The sequence below is a fragment of the Primulina eburnea genome, chromosome 2 (genome assembly GCF_022965805.1).
Source record: "Primulina eburnea isolate SZY01 chromosome 2, ASM2296580v1, whole genome shotgun sequence".
Classification (NCBI taxonomy): domain Eukaryota; kingdom Viridiplantae; phylum Streptophyta; class Magnoliopsida; order Lamiales; family Gesneriaceae; genus Primulina; species Primulina eburnea.
In genome coordinates, this window is record NC_133102.1 from 16,956,012 (window position 1) to 16,978,445 (window position 22,434).

General features: G+C 37.4%; 1 pseudogene; it reads left to right on the plus strand.

Annotated features, from left to right (window-relative positions):
- The window catches only part of LOC140824156 (uncharacterized), an 88,076-nt pseudogene extending 70,491 nt beyond the window's left edge, over positions 1-17,585 (plus strand).
- Positions 17,586-22,434: the final 4,849 nt, after the last annotated feature.

Consider the following 22,434-nt stretch of genomic DNA (forward strand, 5'->3'; position numbering starts at 1 on the left):
CAGAGCCGAATACCAGGTAGGTATTTCTTCTTTATTTCATATTATTAACTGATTGTTTATACCGAATAGTTCGAATCAGATATCACAAATGGTGTCAGACATGCACAGTGATGGATTCAGTTTTCATTCGGATAACAGACAGTTGTGATATAAACAGATTAGATCAGTTATAGCAGAAATTGTACAGAAATGTTGGCAGAAATTGTACTGATAAGTCTGAATTGCTAACAGAAAAAGACAGAAAGACAGGAATCAGAAGATTTGTTACAGCATATGTATATTTCTGAATAGAAATGGGAGTACATTTCTATGGTTTTCGTAATGACATTACAGCCATTTTCTTTAGATTTTGACATAATATGATTATGATTGACAGACTTCTCAATCTATATCTATCAGTTTGTACCAGATTACGTACAAACAGAACTAGATGACATAGATCGATGTCAAAGAAATAATCAAATGGATTAGAATATTGAATTAGATGATATCAGATTGTGATTTTGATGGAGTTGTACTTGTGATAGACTCTATCATAAGCTCTCTTGTGCAGATTTATTACAGATTGGCTGGTAGTCAGAGACATTGACAGATAGTCAGGGTGTAATAATCAGATATAGCCAGATATTGGAAGATATTCAGAGAGTGGTAGTGCTGGATGCTAGCACTAGTTGACATAAAGTTTTGTTACCTTATAAGTGATTGTGTGGTGATAGCTATCAAAAGAGTACGGAGATCGTTACAGATGACACATTGTACAGTAAGTGTTATAGAGTCCGTATAAAGAAGATTCAGACAGGAATAAAGATAGCTCAAAAATGACAGATTTAATAAACCAACATCAGATAATGATGCTTAGTATTGAGAGTGGAAGATTGAATATATCCTTGATTTAGATAAACAGGTTGAACAATGACTGTTGGTATTGGTTACTGAACTGTAATTGGTTTATACAAATGTTGTATAACAAGGATGGCAAGATTGATTCGGTCAGAGTTGGTTTAAGAAGTATTATGATAGGATACTTCATGAATTCTTATTCCAGACTGGAATCAGAGAGTTGAGTTCGAGTTGAACTCTAGTATACATTGCTTCTCGTACCGCTGAATTGATTACTTGAGAGTTCGAGGACGAACTCAGATCTAATAGGGGGAGAAATGTAATGCCCGAGAATTATTGAATGGATAAATCAAGATTATCAATCTTCATTAACAAGAGATTTGGAAGATATGAGAATGCATGTCATGCAATGAGGGAAGAAAGATTTGAGAACCAGGTGTTGCATGATCAGAAAACTAGTATTTAGAAGTTTGCACAACCGCACCCGCGGTGCTAGCATGACCGCCCCCGCGGTGCATGTGCAGAAAATGGAGTGCAAATCCCGTGGCCACACCGCACCCGCGGTATTAGCAAGAGCGCACCCGCGGTGCAGACACCGCACCCGCGGTAAAGATAACGCCGCACCCGCGGTCGTTGCTTCGAACATTTTGGATATGATCACCGCTTGAGCGCACCCGCGCTCCTTACACTCACCGCACCCGCGGTCTGACGTGCAGCGCCAAGAAGTAGGCCACGTTTTAGATGGTTGCATGTAGTATATATATAAGTGGAACTCGTGTCTTTCAGAGGAGAAAGGAACAGAAATCGAAGGGTGGAGAGAAAACTTGTCTTCGTGAGGTTCTAAATTCATTTGTGAAGAATCCGGGCATCAGAATTCAAATTCGAACACGGTAGCGTACTCCTCTAGCTACGAGCTACACAAGGACGTAAGTTTTGTTACGTTTTGAGATGTTTTGAGAATATGATATTGCTAGAATTGCATATGATTCAGATATGGTGTTTCTACTACCGTAGACATTGTAGAATTGAAGATAGATTAAAGAACAGATTGTTTCTGTAATTGTTATGATTTTTGAAAGATATTGACTGAGATTCTATATCAGAATTGTGTTAGTATTCAGAGTATGATTGTATTGACACTGATTATGAGTTCAGTATTATATTTGTGATGTTCAGATTGACGGGGTTATTCAGATTGTATTGTTATGCCGTCGAAACATCAGTTGAGTTAGATTGATCAGATTCAGATATGATTTTGATTAGATTGTGATATTATTGATATGACTCAGATTGTATCTTGTTCAGATATTGATCAGATTGTATACTGAATTGAATATTGATCAGAACAGATGAAATATTGAGTTATTACTGATACAGCGTATTCGATATTGTCATTTCAGATTCGAGATGGATAGAGTTGAATACAGATCATCGTCTTCGTCAGACAGGGACGACAAAGGTATAAATCATGTGATATTCGGGAAGAAACAACTCAATCGAGATCATCCTTGAGTTGCCCAATAAATCACATACTATATTCTTGTTTATGTTTTATCTTATTATGCTTTGTGTACAGATCATGTTGCATTGCATTAAGATGATCATGCTTGTTTACAGATTTTGTATTCATGCATTTAAGATAAGACAGTTTGGAGATCAGCCAGACTGCTTGACGTTCGGCGATATCTCAGCTTAGGGGAAGATCACCGCCCTTTTGTAGATGTGGATACAGATCAGGCCGAAGTCTAGGAATAAGACGTACAGCACCTCGATCGGTAGGGTAGGTGACAGACAGTGACGTCTTATTCACACCGGGATCCCTAGAGTTATAGATCGAGTCAAGTCTAGACATGATTTGATTAGAACTGCATGCTTATATGGATGTGGCTCCTAGATCATGGGACCCATCATTACTGCTTTCAGTTGGGTTAGCATGTTTTATGATTAAGATTGTTTATATGCATGTTTATCTGATTTGAGTTGCATGCTTATTTGATTAATTTCATAGATTATGAAATAGATTGTTTCTATACATGATAGCATGTTTTATAATTCAGGTTGTTTATATACATGCTTACCATGTTCTACACTGGGATTTATTCTCACCGGAGTTATCCGGCTGTTGTCTTGTTTTGTATGTGTGCATGACAACAGGTGGGGCTGGATCAGGGTCGAGATGACGATGAGAGAAGACGAGTTAGCGTGGTGATTCCGGACTTGTAGCAGACTTGGTTTATTACTTGAATTTAGTAATTGAACCTTAGACTTATGTTGTACAGTATTGTACTTTTCTACTGAACTGTAGTTTTCATACAGAGATGTATATTGTTTAGATTCCATTACCTTCCGCAGTAAAATGTTAAAAAGAAAAATTTTTAGACCCTGTTTTATCTTAATTGAAAATTTAATCCCAAAGATGATTAAGAAGATGATTAGCGTCCGGGTCGCCACAGGGATTCTATTTTTGGATTATTTTATGGGCTAAACTTTGCTCAATATTGTTGTAATCTACTACTTGTCATCCTCAAACGGATGGACAAACTGAAGTTGTAAATAGAACTTTGAGAACACTTTTGCGTGCTATTATTAAAAAGAACTTGGACTGACATTTCTATGCACTTTATTTTTGGGTTGCCTAGAACTAAGAAGGGGAAGGATTCTACTTTTGGATTACTTTATGGGCTAAACTTTGCTCAATATTGTTGTAATCTACTACTTGTCATCCTCAAACGGATGGACAAACTGAAGTTGTAAATAGAACTTTGGGAACACTTTTGCGTGCTATTCTTAAAAGAACATGGACTGACATGTCTATGGACTTTATTTTGGGGTTGCCTAGGACTAAGAAGGGGATGGATTTTATTTTTGGATTACTTTATGGGCTAAACTTTGCTCCATATTGTTGTAATCTACTACTTGTCATCCTCAAACGGATGGACAAACTGAAGTTGTCAATAGAACTTTGGGAACACTTTTGCGTGCTATTCTTAAAAGAACTTGGATTGACATTTCTATGCAATTTATTTTGGGGTTGCCTAGGACTAAGAAGGGGAGGGATTCTACTTTTGGATTACTTTATGGGCTAAACTTTGCTCAATATTTTTGTAATCTACTACTTGTCATCCTCAAACGGATGGACAAACTGAAGTTGTAAATAGAACTTTGGGAACACTTTTGCGTGCTATTCTTAAAAGAACTTGGACTGACATTTCTATGGACTTTATTTTGGGGTTGCCTAGGACTAAGAAGGGGATGGATTTTATTTTTGGATTAGTTTATGGGCTAAACTTTGCTCCATATTGTTGTAATCTACTACTTGTCATCCTCAAACGGATGGACAAACTGAAGTTGTCAATAGAACTTTGGGAACACTTTTGCGTGCTATTCTTAAAAAGAACTTGGACTGACATTTCTATGGACTTTATTTTGGGGTTGCCTAGGACTAAGAAGGTGAGGGATTCTATTTATGGATTACTTTATGGGCTAAACTTTGCTCAATATTGTTGTAATCTACTACTTGTCATCCTCAAACGGATGGACAAACTGAAGTTGTAAATAGAACTTTGAGAACACTTTTGCGTGCTATTATTAAAAAGAACTTGGACTGACATTTCTATGCACTTTATTTTTGGGTTGCCTAGAACTAAGAAGGGGAAGGATTCTACTTTTGGATTACTTTATGGGCTAAACTTTGCTCAATATTGATGTAATCTACTACTTGTCATCCTCAAACGGATGGACAAACTGAAGTTGTAAATAGAACTTTGGGAACACTTTTGCGTGCTATTCTTAAAAGAACATGGACTTACATTTCTATGGACTTTATTTTGGGGTTGCCTAGGACTAAGAAGGGGATGGATTTTATTTTTGGATTAGTTTATGGGCTAAACTTTGCTCCATATTGTTGTAATCTACTACTTGTCATCCTCAAACGGATGGACAAACTGAAGTTGTCAATAGAACTTTGGGAACACTTTTGCGTGCTATTCTTAAAAGAACTTGGATTGACATTTCTATGCACTTTATTTTGGGGTTGCCTAGGACTAAGAAGGGGAGGGATTCTACTTTTGGATTACTTTATGGGCTAAACTTTGCTCAATATTGTTGTAATCTACTACTTGTCATCCTCAAACGGATGGACAAATTGAAGTTGTAAATAGAACTTTGGGAACACTTTTGCGTGCTATTCTTAAAAAGAACTTGGATTGACATTTCAATGGACTTTATTTTGGGGTTGCCTAGGACTAAGAAGGGGAGGGATTTTATTTTTGGATTACTTTATGGGCTAAACTTTGCTCCATATTGTTGTAATCTACTACTTGTCATCCTCAAACGGATGGACAAACTGAAGTTGTAAATAGAAATTTGAGAACACTTTTACGTGCTACTCTTAAAAAGAATTTGGACTGACATTTCTATGGACTTTATTTTGGGGTTGCCTAGGACTAAGAAGGGGAGGGATTTTAGTTCTGGATTACTTTATGGGCTAAACTTTGCTCCATATTGTTGTAATCTACTACTTGTCATCCTCAAACGGATGGACAAACTGAAGTTGTAAATAGAACTTTGGGAACACTTGTGCGTGATATTCTTAAAAGAACTGGATTGACATTTCTATGCACTTTATTTTGGGGTTGCCTAGGACTAAGAAGGGGAGGGATTCTATTTTTGGATTACTTTATGGGCTAAACTTTGCTCCATATTGTTGTAATCTACTACTTGTCATCCTCAAACGGATGGAAAAACTGAAGTTGTTAATAAAAATTTGGGAACACTTTTGCGTGCTATTCTTAAAAAGAACTTGGACTGACATTTCTATGGACTTTATTTTGGGGTTGCCTAGGACTAAGAAGGGGAGGGATTCTATTTATGGATTACTTTATGGGCTAAACTTTGCTCAATATTGTTGTAATCTACTACTTGTCATCCTCAAACGGATGGACAAACTGAAGTTGTAAATAGAACTTTGAGAACACTTTTGCGTGCTACTCTTAAAAAGAACTTGGACTGACATTTCTATGGACTTTATTTTGGGGTTGCCTAGGACTAAGAAGGTGAGGGATTTTATTTTTGGATTACTTTATGGGCTAAACTTTGCTCGATATTGTTGTAATCTACTACTTGACATCCTCAAACGGATGGACAAACTGAAGTTGTAAATAGAACTTTGGGAACACTTTTGCGTGCTATTCTTAAAAAGAACTTGGATTGACATTTCTATGGACTTTATTTTGGGGTTGCCTAGGACTAAGAAGGGGAGGGATTCTATTTTTGGATTACTTTATGGGCTAAACTTTGCTCCATATTGTTGTAATCTACTACTTGTCATCCTCAAACGGATGGACAAACTGAAGTTGTAAATAAGACTTTGGGAACACTTTTGCGTTCTATTCTTAAAAAGAACTTGGATTGACATTTCTATGGACTTTATTTTGGGGTTGCCTAGGACTAAGAAGGGGATGGATTTTATTTTTGGATTACTTTATGGGCTAAACTTTGCTCCATATTGTTGTAATCTACTACTTGTCATCCTCAAACGGATGGACAAACTGAAGTTGTCAATAGAACTTTGGGAACACTTTTGCGTGCTATTCTTAAAAGAACTTGGATTGACATTTCTATGCAATTTATTTTGGGGTTGCTTAGGACTAAGAAGGGGAGGGATTCTACTTTTGGATTACTTTATGGGCTAAACTTTGCTCAATATTGTTGTAATCTACTACTTGTCATCCTCAAACGGATGGAAAAACTGAAGTTGTAAATAGAACTTTGGGAACACTTTTGCGTGCTATTCTTAAAAGAACATGGACTGACATTTCTATGGACTTTATTTTGGGGTTGCCTAGGACTAAGAAGGGGATGGATTTTATTTTTGGATTACTTTATGGGCTAAACTTTGCTCCATATTGTTGTAATCTACTACTTGTCATCCTCAAACGGATGGACAAACTGAAGTTGTCAATAGAACTTTGGGAACACTTTTGCGTGCTATTCTTAAAAGAACTTGGATTGACATTTCTATGCAATTTATTTTGGGGTTGCCTAGGACTAAGAAGGGGAGGGATTCTACTTTTGGATTACTTTATGGGCTAAACTTTGCTCAATATTGTTGTAATCTACTACTTGTCATCCTCAAACGGATGGACAAACTGAAGTTGTAAATAGAACTTTGGGAACACTTTTGCGTGCTATTCTTAAAAGAACTTGGACTGACATTTCTATGGACTTTATTTTGGGGTTGCCTAGGACTAAGAAGGGGATGGATTTTATTTTTGGATTAGTTTATGGGCTAAACTTTGCTCCATATTGTTGTAATCTACTACTTGTCATCCTCAAACGGATGGACAAACTGAAGTTGTCAATAGAACTTTGGGAACACTTTTGCGTGCTATTCTTAAAAGAACTTGGATTGACATTTCTATGCACTTTATTTTGGGGTTGCCTAGGACTAAGAAGGGGAGGGATTCTACTTTTGGATTACTTTATGGGCTAAACTTTGCTCAATATTGTTGTAATCTACTACTTGTCATCCTCAAACGGATGGACAAACTGAAGTTGTAAATAGAACTTTGGGAACACTTTTGCGTGCTATTCTTAAAAAGAACTTGGATTGACATTTCAATGAACTTTATTTTGGGGTTGCCTAGGACTAAGAAGGGGAGGGATTTTATTTTTGGATTACTTTATGGGCTAAACTTTGCTCCATATTGTTGTAATCTACTACTTGTCATCCTCAAACGGATGGACAAACTGAAGTTGTAAATAGAACTTTGGGAACACTTGTGCGTGCTATTCTTAAAAGAACTGGATTGACATTTCTATGCACTTTATTTTGGGGTTGCCTAGGACTAAGAAGGGGAGGGATTCTATTTTTGGATTACTTTATGGGCTAAACTTTGCTCCATATTGTTGTAATCTACTACTTGTCATCCTCAAACGGATGGAAAAACTGAAGTTGTTAATAAAAATTTGGGAACACTTTTGCGTGCTATTCTTAAAAAGAACTTGGACTGACATTTCTATGGACTTTATTTTGGGGTTGCCTAGGACTAAGAAGGGGAGGGATTCTATTTATGGATTACTTTATGGGCTAAACTTTGCTCAATATTGTTGTAATCTACTACTTGTCATCCTCAAACGGATGGACAAACTGAAGTTGTAAATAGAACTTTGAGAACACTTTTGCGTGCTACTCTTAAAAAGAACTTGGACTGACATTTCTATGGACTTTATTTTGGGGTTGCCTAGGACTAAGAAGGTGAGGGATTTTATTTTTGGATTACTTTATGGGCTAAACTTTGCTCGATATTGTTGTAATCTACTACTTGACATCCTCAAACGGATGGACAAACTGAAGTTGTAAATAGAACTTTGGGAACACTTTTGCGTGCTATTCTTAAAAAGAACTTGGATTGACATTTCTATGGACTTTATTTTGGGGTTGCCTAGGACTAAGAAGGGGAGGGATTCTATTTTTGGATTACTTTATGGGCTAAACTTTGCTCCATATTGTTGTAATCTACTATTTGTCATCCTCAAACGGATGGACAAACTGAAGTTGTAAATAAGACTTTGGGAACACTTTTGCGTTCTATTCTTAAAAAGAACTTGGATTGACATTTCTATGGACTTTATTTTGGGGTTGCCTAGGACTAAGAAGGGGATGGATTTTATTTTTGGATTACTTTATGGGCTAAACTTTGCTCCATATTGTTGTAATCTACTACTTGTCATCCTCAAACGGATGGACAAACTGAAGTTGTCAATAGAACTTTGGGAACACTTTTGCGTGCTATTCTTAAAAGAACTTGGATTGACATTTCTATGCAATTTATTTTGGGGTTGCTTAGGACTAAGAAGGGGAGGGATTCTACTTTTGGATTACTTTATGGGCTAAACTTTGCTCAATATTGTTGTAATCTACTACTTGTCATCCTCAAACGGATGGAAAAACTGAAGTTGTAAATAGAACTTTGGGAACACTTTTGCGTGCTATTCTTAAAAGAACATGGACTGACATTTCTATGGACTTTATTTTGGGGTTGCCTAGGACTAAGAAGGGGATGGATTTTATTTTTGGATTACTTTATGGGCTAAACTTTGCTCCATATTGTTGTAATCTACTACTTGTCATCCTCAAACGGATGGACAAACTGAAGTTGTCAATAGAACTTTGGGAACACTTTTGCGTGCTATTCTTAAAAGAACTTGGATTGACATTTCTATGCAATTTATTTTGGGGTTGCCTAGGACTAAGAAGGGGAGGGATTCTACTTTTGGATTACTTTATGGGCTAAACTTTGCTCAATATTGTTGTAATCTACGACTTGTCATCCTCAAACGGATGGACAAACTGAAGTTGTAAATAGAACTTTGGGAACACTTTTGCGTGCTATTCTTAAAAGAACTTGGACTGACATTTCTATGGACTTTATTTTGGGGTTGCCTAGGACTAAGAAGGGGATGGATTTTATTTTTGGATTAGTTTATGGGCTAAACTTTGCTCCATATTGTTGTAATCTACTACTTGTCACCCTCAAACGGATGGACAAACTGAAGTTGTAAATAGAACTTTGGGAACACTTTTGCGTGCTATTCTTAAAAGAACTTGGATTGACATTTCTATGCACTTTATTTTGGGGTTGCCTAGGACTAAGAAGGGGAGGGATTCTACTTTTGGATTACTTTATGGGCTAAACTTTGCTCAATATTGTTGTAATCTACTACTTGTCATCCTCAAACGGATGGACAAACTGAAGTTGTAAATAGAACTTTGGGAACACTTTTGCGTGCTATTCTTAAAAAGAACTTGGATTGACATTTCAATGAACTTTATTTTGGGGTTGCCTAGGACTAAGAAGGGGAGGGATTTTATTTTTGGATTACTTTATGGGCTAAACTTTGCTCCATATTGTTGTAATCTACTACTTGTCATCCTCAAACGGATGGACAAACTGAAGTTGTAAATAGAAATTTGAGAACACTTTTACGTGCTACTCTTAAAAAGAATTTGGACTGACATTTCTATGGACTTTATTTTGGGGTTGCCTAGGACTAAGAAGGTGAGGGATTTTAGTTCTGGATTACTTTATGGGCTAAACTTTGCTCCATATTGTTGTAATCTACTACTTGTCATCCTCAAACGGATGGACAAACTGAAGTTGTAAATAGAACTTTGGGAACACTTGTGCGTGCTATTCTTAAAAGAACTGGATTGACATTTCTATGCACTTTATTTTGGGGTTGCCTAGGACTAAGAAGGGGAGGGATTCTATTTTTGGATTACTTTATGGGCTAAACTTTGCTCCATATTGTTGTAATCTACTACTTGTCATCCTCAAACGGATGGACAAACTGAAGTTGTCAATAGAAATTTGGGAACACTTTTGCGTGCTATTCTTAAAAAGAACTTGGACTGACATTTTTATGGACTTTATTTTGGGGTTGCCTAGGACTAAGAAGGGGAGGGATTCTATTTATGGATTACTTTATGGGCTAAACTTTGCTCAATATTGTTGTAATCTACTACTTGTCATCCTCAAACGGATGGACAAACTGAAGTTGTAAATAGAACTTTGAGAACACTTTTGCGTGCTACTCTTAAAAAGAACTTGGACTGACATTTCTATGGACTTTATTTTGGGGTTGCCTAGGACTAAGAAGGTGAGGGATTTTATTTTTGGATTACTTTATGGGCTAAACTTTGCTCGATATTGTTGTAATCTACTACTTGACATCCTCAAACGGATGGACAAACTGAAGTTGTAAATAGAACTTTGGGAACTCTTTTGCGTGCTATTCTTAAAAAGAACTTGGATTGACATTTCTATGGACTTTATTTTGGGGTTGCCTAGGACTAAGAAGGGGAGGGATTCTATTTTTGGATTACTTTATGGGCTAAACTTTGCTCCATATTGTTGTAATCTACTACTTGTCATCCTCAAACGGATGGACAAACTGAAGTTGTAAATAAGACTTTGGGAACACTTTTGCGTTCTATTCTTAAAAAGAACTTGGATTGACATTTCTATGGACTTTATTTTGGGGTTGCCTAGGACTAAGAAGGGGAGGGATTCTATTTATGGATTACTTTATGGGCTAAACTCTGCACAATAAAGTTGTAATCTACTACTTGTCATCCTCAAACGTATGGACAAACTGAAGTTGTAAATAGAACTTTGAGAACACTTTTGCGTGCTATTCTTAAAAAGAACTTGGAATGACATTTCTATGGACTTTATTTTGGGGTTGCCTAGGACTAAGAAGGGGAGGGATACTATTTATGGATTACTTTATAGGCTAAACTTTGCACAATAAAGTTGTAATCTACTACTTGTCATCCTCAAACAGATGGACAAACTGAAGTTGTCAATAGAACTTTGGGAACACTTTTGCGTTCTATTCTCAATTGAATGGAATTTATATATGATGTTCTATGGACTATTGTGCAATCCATAAATAGAATCTCTCCCCTTCTTAGTCCTAGGCAACCCCAAAATAAAGTCCATAGAAATGTCAATCCAAGTTCTTTTTAAGAATAGCACGCAAAAGTGTTCCCAAAGTTCTATTGACAACTTCAGTTCGTCCATACGTTTGAGGATGACAAGTAGTAGATTACAACTTTATTGTGCAAAGTTTAGCCCATAAACTAATCCAAAAATAGAATCACTCACCTTCTTAGTCCTAGGAAACCCCAAAATAAAGTCCATAGAAATGTCAGTCCAAGTTCTTTTAAGTGGGTGGCCTTCATAGAGACATTCCCCTACATGATCAAGTATAAGCAAGGTAAGGAAAATGTTGTGGCCGACACACTATCACGGAGGTATGTACTTTTCTCTACTTTGGAATCTAAAATATTGGGGTTTGAACTTGTTAAAGAGTTGTATGTGCTAGATGATGATTTTAAGGAAGTGTTTGAAACTTGTATGCATGGTCCACATGATAAATTTTACTTGCATAAAGGTTTCTTGTTTAGAGAGGATAGATTGTGCATTCCCAAGTCATCAATTCGTGAATTACTTGTTAGGGAAGCACATGGGGGTGGGACACTTTGGGGTGGCTAAGACTTTAAGTGCATTACATGAACATTTTTATTGGCCACACATGAAGCGTGATGTTGAGCGTATTTGTGAGAAGTGCATAACTTGTAGACAAGCTAAGTCTAGGACACTACCACATGGATTATATACACCACTTCCCGTCCCTCGTGAACCTTGGGTTGATATCTCTATGGACTTTGTTTTGGGGTTACCTAGGACAAAGAAGGGGAGGGACTCTATATTTGTTGTTGTGGATAGGTTTTCTAAAATGGCACACTTTATTGCTTGTCACAAGACAGATGATGCATCTAACATTGCGGACCTATTCTTTAGAGAAGTCGTTAGGCTGCATGGCATGCCTAGGACCATTGTGTCGGACCGTGATGTTAAATTCCTAAGTTACTTTTGGAAAACACTGTGGGCTAAACTTGGCACTAAGTTACTGTTTTCTACGACCTGTCACCCTCAAACTGATGGTCAAACTGAGGTAGTTAATAGGACGTTAGGAACTTTATTACGTGCTATACTCAAGAAGAACTTAAAGAATTGGGAGAATTGCTTGCCATTTGTTGAATTTGCTTATAATCGTTGTGTGCACTCTACTACTAGCTATTCACCATTTGAGATTGTATATGGTTTTAATCCTTTGACTCCGTTGGATTTGATGTCTTTACCTGTGAGTGAAAGGTTAAACTTAGACGGCAAAAAGAAGGCTGAATTCGTTAGGAGTTTGCATGAGAAGGTAAAAGCTAATATTGAAAAGCGAAATGAGCAATATGCTAAGCAAGCCAACAAAGGGAAAAAGAAGGTGGTATTCGAGAAGGGCGATTGGGTGTGGCTACACTTGAGGAAGTAGAGGTTTCCGGAGAAGCGACGCTCGAAGCTATTACCTAGGGGCGATGGACCATTCCAAGTTCTTGAGAGGATCAATGACAATGCCTACAAACTCGACTTGCCGGGTGAGTATAATGTTAGCTCTACTTTTAATGTTAGTGACTTGTCGTTGTTTGATGTAGGTGACGAGCAAGATTTGAGGACAAATCCTTCTCAAGAAGGGGAGGATGATGCGAACGTGGACGTCCCAAGGAAAGCATGGGATCCTTTGCAGTTGCCGGAGGGACCAATCACGAGAGGTCGACTAAAGAGATTCAAGGAGGCGCTACAAGGAGTCATGAGCAAGCCGGAAGAGGTCGTGATGCATGGGAGTACGTTTGTAGGCCAACGGAAAGTCATTCAAGCATTGATGTTGCTGACCGAGTCTGGACGGACCTGTACACGGACCTGCACACAGGGTCCGTGTCCTTTACAAGCTGGGATGAGTTTTTACAGTGGCTGCACGGACCTGGAGACGGACCCAGGCACGGGGTCCGTGCCCTATACATTTGGCGAATACAGTGCCTACACGGACCCGTACACGGAGGTGAGCACGGGGTCCGTGTCCCTTGATCCCGATTGAAGAGTTTTACAGTATGTACATGGACCCAGACACGGAGGTCTGCACGGGGTCCGTGCCTAGTGTTTTCTGCGCGGATTTATTTCCCTTTCTAGAGTTTTATTATTTTGGGAGACTAGATTTTTGATATCTTTTGATATATAGACTAGGTTGGACGAATTTTAACACACAATACACATAATATTTTGAGTTTATCAAACTTGTGAGAATTTTCTCTCAACTTTTCAAAGCTTTTAGCTTTGTCAAATAAAATCAAACTTATCAAAGTTTTTAACTTTGTGGCGTTAGTCGATCGTTGCTTGTGCGGATTGTCGTAGGCAAAGTTCTTCGAAGGTTCGTATAGTTTTCGATTGTTTATCCTCGTGTTTATTTGTTGCTAAACTCTTGCTAGTTTAGAGGTGAATATCACACAATACTTGAATCAAAAGATCGGGAAAACACACGGATCTTAATATCGTAATTGAATAGAGGGTGCGATTTATTTTCAATCGTGTTTGCTATTTATTCGTATCAAGATTCACGTCATTTGGATGATGCGAACGTGGACGTCCCAAGGAAAGCATGGGATCCTTTGCAGTTGCCGGAGGGACCAATCACGAGGGGTCGACTAAAGAGATTCAAGGAGGCGCTACAAAGAGTCATGAGCAAGCCGGAAGAGGTCGTGATGCATGGGAGTACGTTTGTAGGCCAACGGAAAGTCATTCAAGCATTGATGTTGCTGACCGAGTCTGGACGGACCTGTACACGGACCTGCACACGGGGTCCGTGTCCTTTACAAGCTGGGATGAGTTTTTACAGTGGCTGCACGGACCTGGAGACGCACCCAGGCACGGGGTCCGTGCCCTATACATTTGGCGAATACAGTGCCTACACGGACCCGTACACGGAGGTGAGCACGGGGTCCGTGTCCCTTGATCCCGATTGAAGAGTTTTACAGTATGTACACGGAGGTCTGCACGGGGTCCGTGCCTAGTGTTTTCTGCGTGGATTTATTTCCTTTTCTAGAGTTTTATTATTTTGGGAGACTAGATTTTTGATATCTTTTGATATATAGACTAGGTTGGACGAATTTTAACACACAATACACATAATATTTTGAGTTTATCAAACTTGTGAGAATTTTCTCTCAACTTTTCAAAGCTTTTAGCTTTGTCAAATCAAATCAAACTTATCAAAGTTTTTAACTTTGTGGCGTTTGTCGATCGTTGCTTGTGCGGATTGTCGTAGGCAAAGTTCTTCGAAGGTTCGTATAGTTTTCGATTGTTTATCCTCGTGTTTATTTTTTGCTAAACTCTTGCTAGTTTAGAGGTGAATATCACACTATACTTGAATCAAAAGATCGGGAAAACACACGGATCTTAATATCGTAATTGAATAGAGGGTGCGATTTATTTTCAATCGTGTTTGCTATTTATTCGTATCAAGATTCACGTCATTTGGTATCAGAGCTTCAGGTTTATTGAATTCAAGTAAATTATCCTGTTCTTAAATTGCAGATCTGTATTATTTCTTCGTTTATTTTCAGATCTGTTTTGTTCTATCGTTCTTCGTAATTTTTTTCGTGAATCTGTGATTCTCGAAATTTGTTGGTGACCTTTTTTTTGGGATTTTCGAGTAGTACTCAAGCCAAAAAAAAAAGAGTACAAAAATTCCGAAAATTCACCATTATTTCTTTTTGAAATATTGTTCAATTCCCTTTAGAGAGTCATATTTAATTGTCTCTCTCAGTCAAAAAAAAAAAAATCATATTCGAATTTCTTGTCTACACAGTCCAAGTGAGTCGGTCGCATTTGTTCACAAGTTTGAACCTTGATTGTTTGATATCCCAAATACAAAGCTTGAGCACACTTTTGAGACCCCGTGCAGACCTCCGTGTCTGGGTCCGTGTACTTACTGTACTAATCTTCATCCGGAATCAAGGGTCACGGACCCCGTGCTCTCCTCCGTGTACGGGTCCGTGTAGGCACTGTATTCGCCAACTTCAAAGGGCACGGACCCCGTGCCTGGGTCCGTCTCCAGGTCCGTGCAGGCACTGGATTTGCTCATCTCGGGTTGTGAAGGACACGGACCCCGTGTACAGGTCCGTGTACACGTCCGTGTAGCCTCGGGTTTCTCCAACAATGCTCGAATGATTTTCTTTTGGTTCCCAAACGCCACTCCCATGTGTTTCCATGCTTTCCTCGGAGCTTGGCTATCCATGATCGCATCAAAGTTCTTTTAAGAATAGCACGCAAAAGTGTTCCCAAAGTTCTATTGACAACTTCAGTTTGTCCATCTATTTGAGGATGACAAGTAGTAGATTACAACAATATTGAGCAATGTTTAGCCCATAAACTAATCCAAAAATAGAATCCCTCCCCTTCTTAGTCCTAGGCAACCCCAAAATAAAGTCCATAGAAATGTCAATCCAAGTTCTTTTTAAGAATAGCACGCAAAAGTGTTCCCAAAGTTCTATTTACAACTTCAGTTTGTCCATCCGTTTGAGGATGACAAGTAGTAGATTACAACAATATGGAGCAAAGTTTAGCCCATAAAGTAATCCGAAAATAGAATCCCTCCCCTTCTTAGTCTTAGGCAACCCTAAAATAAAGTCCATAGAAATGTCAATCCAAGTTCTTTTAAGAATAGCACGCACAAGTGTTCCTAAAGTTCTATTTACAACTTCAATTTGTCCATCCGTTTGAGGATGACAAGTAGTAGATTACAACAATATTGAGCAAAGTTTAGCCCATAAAGTAATCCAAAAATAGAATCCCTCCCCTTCTTAGTCCTAGGCAACCCCAAAATAAAGTCCATAGAAATGTCAATCCAAGTTCTTTTTAAGAATAGCACGCAAAAGTGTTCCCAAAGTTCTATTGACAACTTCAGTTCGTCCATCCGTTTGAGGATGACAAGTAGTAGATTACAACTTTATTGTGCAAAGTGTAGCCCATAAAGTAATCCAAAACTAGAATCCCTCACCTTCTTAGTCCTAGGCAACCCCAAAATAAGGTCCATAGAAATGTCAGTCCAAGTTCTTTTTAAGAATAGCACGCAAAAGTGTTCCCAAAGTTTTATTGACAACTTCAGTTTGTCCATCTGTTTGAGGATGACAAGTAATAGATTACAACAATATTGAGCAAAGTTTAGCCCATAAAGTAATCCATAAATAGAATCTCTCCCCTTCTTAGTCCTAGGCAACCCCAAAATAAAGTCCATAGAAATGTCAATCCAAGTTCTTTTTAAGAATAGCACGCAAAAGTGTTCTCAAAGTTCTATTTACAACTTCAGTTTGTCCATCCGTTTGAGGATGACAAGTAGTAGATTACAACAATATGGAGCAAAGTTTAGCCCATAAAGTAATCCAAAAATAGAATCCCTCCCCTTCTTAGTCCTAGGCAACCCCAAAATAAAGTCCATAGAAATGTCATCCTCAAACGGATGGACAAACTGAAGTTGTAAATAGAACTTTGGGAACACTTTTGCGTGCTATTCTTAAAAAGAACTTGGATTGACATTTCTATGCACTTTATTTTGGGGTTGTCTAGGACTAAGAATGGGAGGGATTGAAACGTCCTGTTCTTCTTATTGCTTTTAAAAGTACTAGAAATTTTTTTTTTAATCTCTCACATTTTCGGTCATTGCATGCACATGCACATAAAATAATCTTTCACCATTTTAAAGTAAATCATCCAACTAGTATTTGAAAATTGAAAGGTAATAGTCAAACCAGAAATCGTAAAAACGTTTTACCAAACCTAAAAAGCAATAAATGTTGAAAAGTGTAGCCCATACTAAATTCTCCAAAAACCTCTCCAAAGCATAAATAAATAGTCTTAAAATCTTTAAAAGAAATCATAAAGCGTAATGCGGAAAATAATGCGCTGGTCCTCGGGTTGTGTGCGCCATCAGTCCAGTAGTATCACTCATCAAGGCCTCCCTCAGAACCACCTGCATCCATCACACCTAGTGAGTCTAAAGACTCAACACACCATAATCTTGATAACAAGTAATACGTAATACAGTCAACATATAACGGTGAAAAATACTTGTACTTAAAATATCTTTATCATGAAGATGCATAAACTTAAACATAATCATTTTCATAAATACTTTCATGATGCATAAAACTTTTTCATGAACCCTTTCATGACATGCACATAAAAGTCTTGATCGTTTCCCTTATCATGACATAAAACATTTTAACTTGATCATAATCATTTTCCTTTTTCCTTTTCATTTTTCCTTTTCCTTTGTTGAAATCAGATCGTTAATTGTGACTTTCTTGATCATGATCATGAGGGTCGATGGATCCATCTACATAAAACCACAGTACTGGGCGGCGGGGGACACCGGCAACACTCTCACCGGTCAACTGGGCCCTGGCCTATCATGATTCGAACAGAAATACGATCGTCGGGGCTCCCTCTGGGGCCTTTTCCCATAAATGGGCTCCCTCTGGGGCCTTCTCCCCTCACGATATTTCCATTCTTCCGTTACCACAAAACCGTTACCACATATCCGTTACCACATATTCGCAATGATGGAAACACGATCGTCGGACTCCCACTGGGACCATAACCCTCACGACGTCGCCACCATTAACGAATTAGTCACAATAACTTCACATCCTTCCACATTTTTTTATTCCATTCACATCACTTAGAAAAATCATGAATATCATTACATTTTTCGTTTTTGAAACCAAGCATGCAATATGTATTTTAAATGTCTTCTCTCAGTCATAAATAACAAATAGACATTTAAAATCATAATTTAATCGTGAACATTTCATAAACATTTTAAACATAATCATAATATCGTAAAATAGCATTTCGGGCACTGCCATGACCTTTACTAATTTCCCGGTGTAAAAAGACCGTTTTACCCGTGGACTCGACTTTTTACGAATTCTACTTTTTCTTGATTTCATGACTCTAAAATGTCCCAAATAATTATTTAAGCTTACGTGAATTTTTTCGTAATTTTATTTGGCATACAACAATGACTTTTAATTTATTCTATAATTGAGACGTATTAATGCGTTTTAATCCCGAAAAATCCCAAACCTCAACATAAAATTCTTAAATCAGAAACTTAGACTTATAATAATTATTCAAGCTTAAATATAATTTTTCATGATTTTATGAAGCTTAAAACTAGACTTTTCAATTAACTCGCTAATTAGCGTTTCGTGCGACGATTAAATCCCGAATAAATCCAAACTCATTATTTTGATCCCAAATTTTAAACATAGCATTTTTATAATTTATTCTACCCTCCCAAGTCATGAGCCACCCCCGTGGACCCTTGGATTCATTTTTGGTTCTTTAATTTCGAAATATGACACCTAAGTGAACAGCTAAAGCCTGCGCTACCCTTGCTTCTTCTCGGGTGGAGTCCTAGATTGCTAGGACTCCTCCCCAGCCTCATGTCTCGAGTCCTAGCGTGGCTAGGACTCTTCCCTGACCCAGACCATGACACTGGCTAGCCCTGACTCCAAGCCAGCCCCTTACCCATGAAACCCGACCACCCCAAGCCTGTTACAGTAAAATAGATTTACAGCTTGTTTGCTTGCTCCTTATGTGATTTCCGTGAGTTTGATGTGTATGTAAGTGACTTTAATTCACATAATAACTTAACTTGATCAACCCTAAATGTCATGGCAGCCCCTCGACATGCAAGGAACACTTTAAAGAAATTAAAATCATGATTTTAGCATACTAGAGTGCATAAACCGAAAATTTCAGAAAACTTTTACATAATCTTCATGCATCCAATATTTAAAAGAGTTATATGATATGATGGATGAGAAAAGGAGATTAGGGTGTGCCTTTGCGTTAAATACGCTCGAGTATCCGTTGACGACGAAGAACGGGACGCAACCTTGGCTTTTGTTTCCTTAGCACCATTCGAATTTCCCTTCTCAAATTGTGAGTTGTGTGTGCCGTGATACAAGAGAGGGGTGGGGAGAATTGGGAGAGAATTTAAAAAGTGTCGTGTGATTTGTAAAGGGTTTGGGTGGGTTTTGAATATTAAATACTTAATTAAGTTACTAATTAAGCTTAGGCCCATTAAGTAGATTAATTAGGCCCAATAGTGCTTAATTAGAATTTAATCAAAATATTAAAAATAATTTTGTTTAATAAAGTTTGTGAATTTATTAGCCGGATTGCCAAAACGCTCGTATTTTTGTTGAAAAACCAACACCGATAAAATTTACGTCCCGGCGTATAAAATCACCTCAAAACACCATATTTTCAAAAATAAGAAAAACATCACCCTTAATTAAAATAATTAAAAACAACTTTTAAATAAAAATCATTTTCTATTTTTCAGCCTTCGGTCCCCGTTCTTCGATCGTCACTTGAATATTCCTTAAAAACATCATTTTAAAGCTATCATGTAGAAAATATAATTTAAACATGCAATTATGTACAACATAATTAATATTAATGCAATTAAAACAATTAATTAAAATACAAAGAATTTAATAATTGCATGCACGTGGTTTGCGTGGACTTTAAAATTTTCGGGGCGTTACAGAGATTCTATTTTTGGATTACTTTATGGGCTAAACTTTGCTCCATATTGTTGTAATCTATTACTTGTCATCCTCAAACGGATGGACAAACTGAAGTTGTCAATAGAACTTTGGGAACACTTTTGCGTGCTATTCTTAAAAAGAACTTGGATTGACATTTCTATGGACTTTATTTTGGGGTTGCCTAGGACTAAGAAGGGGAGGGATTCTAATTTTGGATTATTTTATGGGCTAAACTTTGCTCAATATTGTTGTAATCTACTACTTGTCATCCTCAAACGGATGGATAAACTGAAGTTGTAAATAGAACTTTGAGAACACTTTTGCGTGCTATTATTAAAAAGAACTTGGACTTACATTACTATGCACTTTATTTTTGGGTTGCCTAGAACTAAGAAGGGGAGAGATTCTATTTTTGGATTACTTTATGGGCTAAACTTTGCTCGATATTGTTGTAATCTACTACTTGTCATCCTCAAACGGATGGACAAACTGAAGTTGTAAATAGAACTTTGGTAACACTTTTGCGTGATATTCTTAAAAGAACTTGGACTGACATTTCTATGGACTTTATTTTGGGGTTGCCTAGGACTAAGAAGGGGATGGATTTTATTTTTGGATTACTTTATGGGCTAAACTTTGCTCCATATTGTTGTAATCTACTACTTGTCATCCTCAAACGGATGGACAAACTGAAGTTGTCAATAGAACTTTGGGAACACTTTTGCGTGCTATTCTTAAAAGAACTTGGATTGACATTTCTATGCACTTTATTTTGGGGTTGCCTAGGACTAAGAAGGGGAGGGATTCTACTTTTGGATTACTTTATGGGCTAAACTTTGCTCAATATTGTTGTAATCTACTACTTGTCATCCTCAAACGGATGGACAAACTGAAGTTGTAAATAGAACTTTGGGAACACTTTTGGGTGCTATTCTTAAAAAGAACTTGGATTGACATTTCTATGGACTTTATTTTAGGGTTGTCTAGGACTAAGAAGGGGAGGGATTTTACTTTTGGATTACTTTATGGGCTAAACTTTGCTCAATATTGTTGTAATCTACTACTTGTCATCCTCAAACGGATGGACTTACTGAAGTTGTAAATAGAACTTTGGGAACACTTTTGCGTGCTATTCTAAAAAAGAACTTGGATTGACATTTCTATGGACTTTATTTTTGGGTTGCCTAGGACTAAGAAGGGGAGGGATTCTATTTTTGGATTACTTTATGAGCTAAACTTTGCTCCATATTGTTGTAATCTACTACTTGTCATCCTCAAACGGATGGACAAACTGAAGTTGTAAATAGAACTTTGGGAACAATTTTGCGTGCTATTCTTAAAAAGAACTTGGATTGACATTTCTATGCACTTTAGATTGGGGTTGCCTAGGACTAAGAAGGGGAGGGATTCTATTTATGGATTACTTTATGGGCTAAACTTTGCACAATAAAGTTGTAATCTACTACTTGTCATCCTCAAACGGATGGACAAACTGAAGTTGTCAATAGAACTTTGGGAACACTTTAGCGTGCTATTCTTAAAAAGAACTTGGATTGACATTTCTATGGAATTTATTTTGGGGTTGCCTAGGACTAAGAAGGGGAGGGATTCTATTTATGGATTACTTTATAGGCTAAAATTTTCACAATAAAGTTGTAATCTACTACTTGTCATCCTCAAACGTATGGACAAACTGAAGTTGTAAATAGAACTTTGGGAACACTTTTGCGTGCTATTCTTAAAAAGAACTTGGATGGACATTTCTATGGACTTTATTTTGGGGTTGCCTACGACTAAGAAGGGGAGGGATTCTACTTTTGGATTACTTTATGGGCTCAACTTTGCTCAATATTGTTGTAATCTACTACTTGTCATCCTCAAACGGATGGACAAACTGAAGTTGTAAATAGAACTTTGGGAACACTTTTGCGTGTTATTCTTAAAAAGAACTTGGATTGACATTTCTATGGACTTTATTTTGGGGTTGCCTAGGACTAAGAAGGGGAGGGATTCTATTTATGGATTACTTTATGGGCTAAACTTAGCACAATATTGTTGTAATCTTAGTCTATTTTTGGATTAGTTTATGGGCTAAACTTTGCTCCATATTGTTGTAATCTACTACTTGTCATCCTCAAACGGATGGACAAACTGAAATTGTCAATAGAATTTTGGGAACACTTTTGCGTGCTATTCTTAAAAAGAACTTGGATTGACATTTCTATGCACTTTATTTTGGGGTTGCCTAGGACTAAGAAGGGGAGGGATTCTATTTTGGGATTACTTTATGGGCTAAACTTTGCTCAATATTGTTGTAATCTACTACTTGTCATCCTCAAACGGATGGACAAACTGAAGTTGTAAATAGAACTTTCGGAACACTTTTGCGTGCTATTTTTAAAAAGAACTTGGATTGACATTTCTATGAACTTTATTTTGGGGTTGTCTAGAACTAAGAAGGGGAGGGATTCTATTTTTGGATTACTTTATGGGCTAAACTTTGTTCCATATTGTTGTAATCTACTACCTGTCATCCTCAAACGGATGGACAAACTGAAGTTGTAAATAGAACTTTG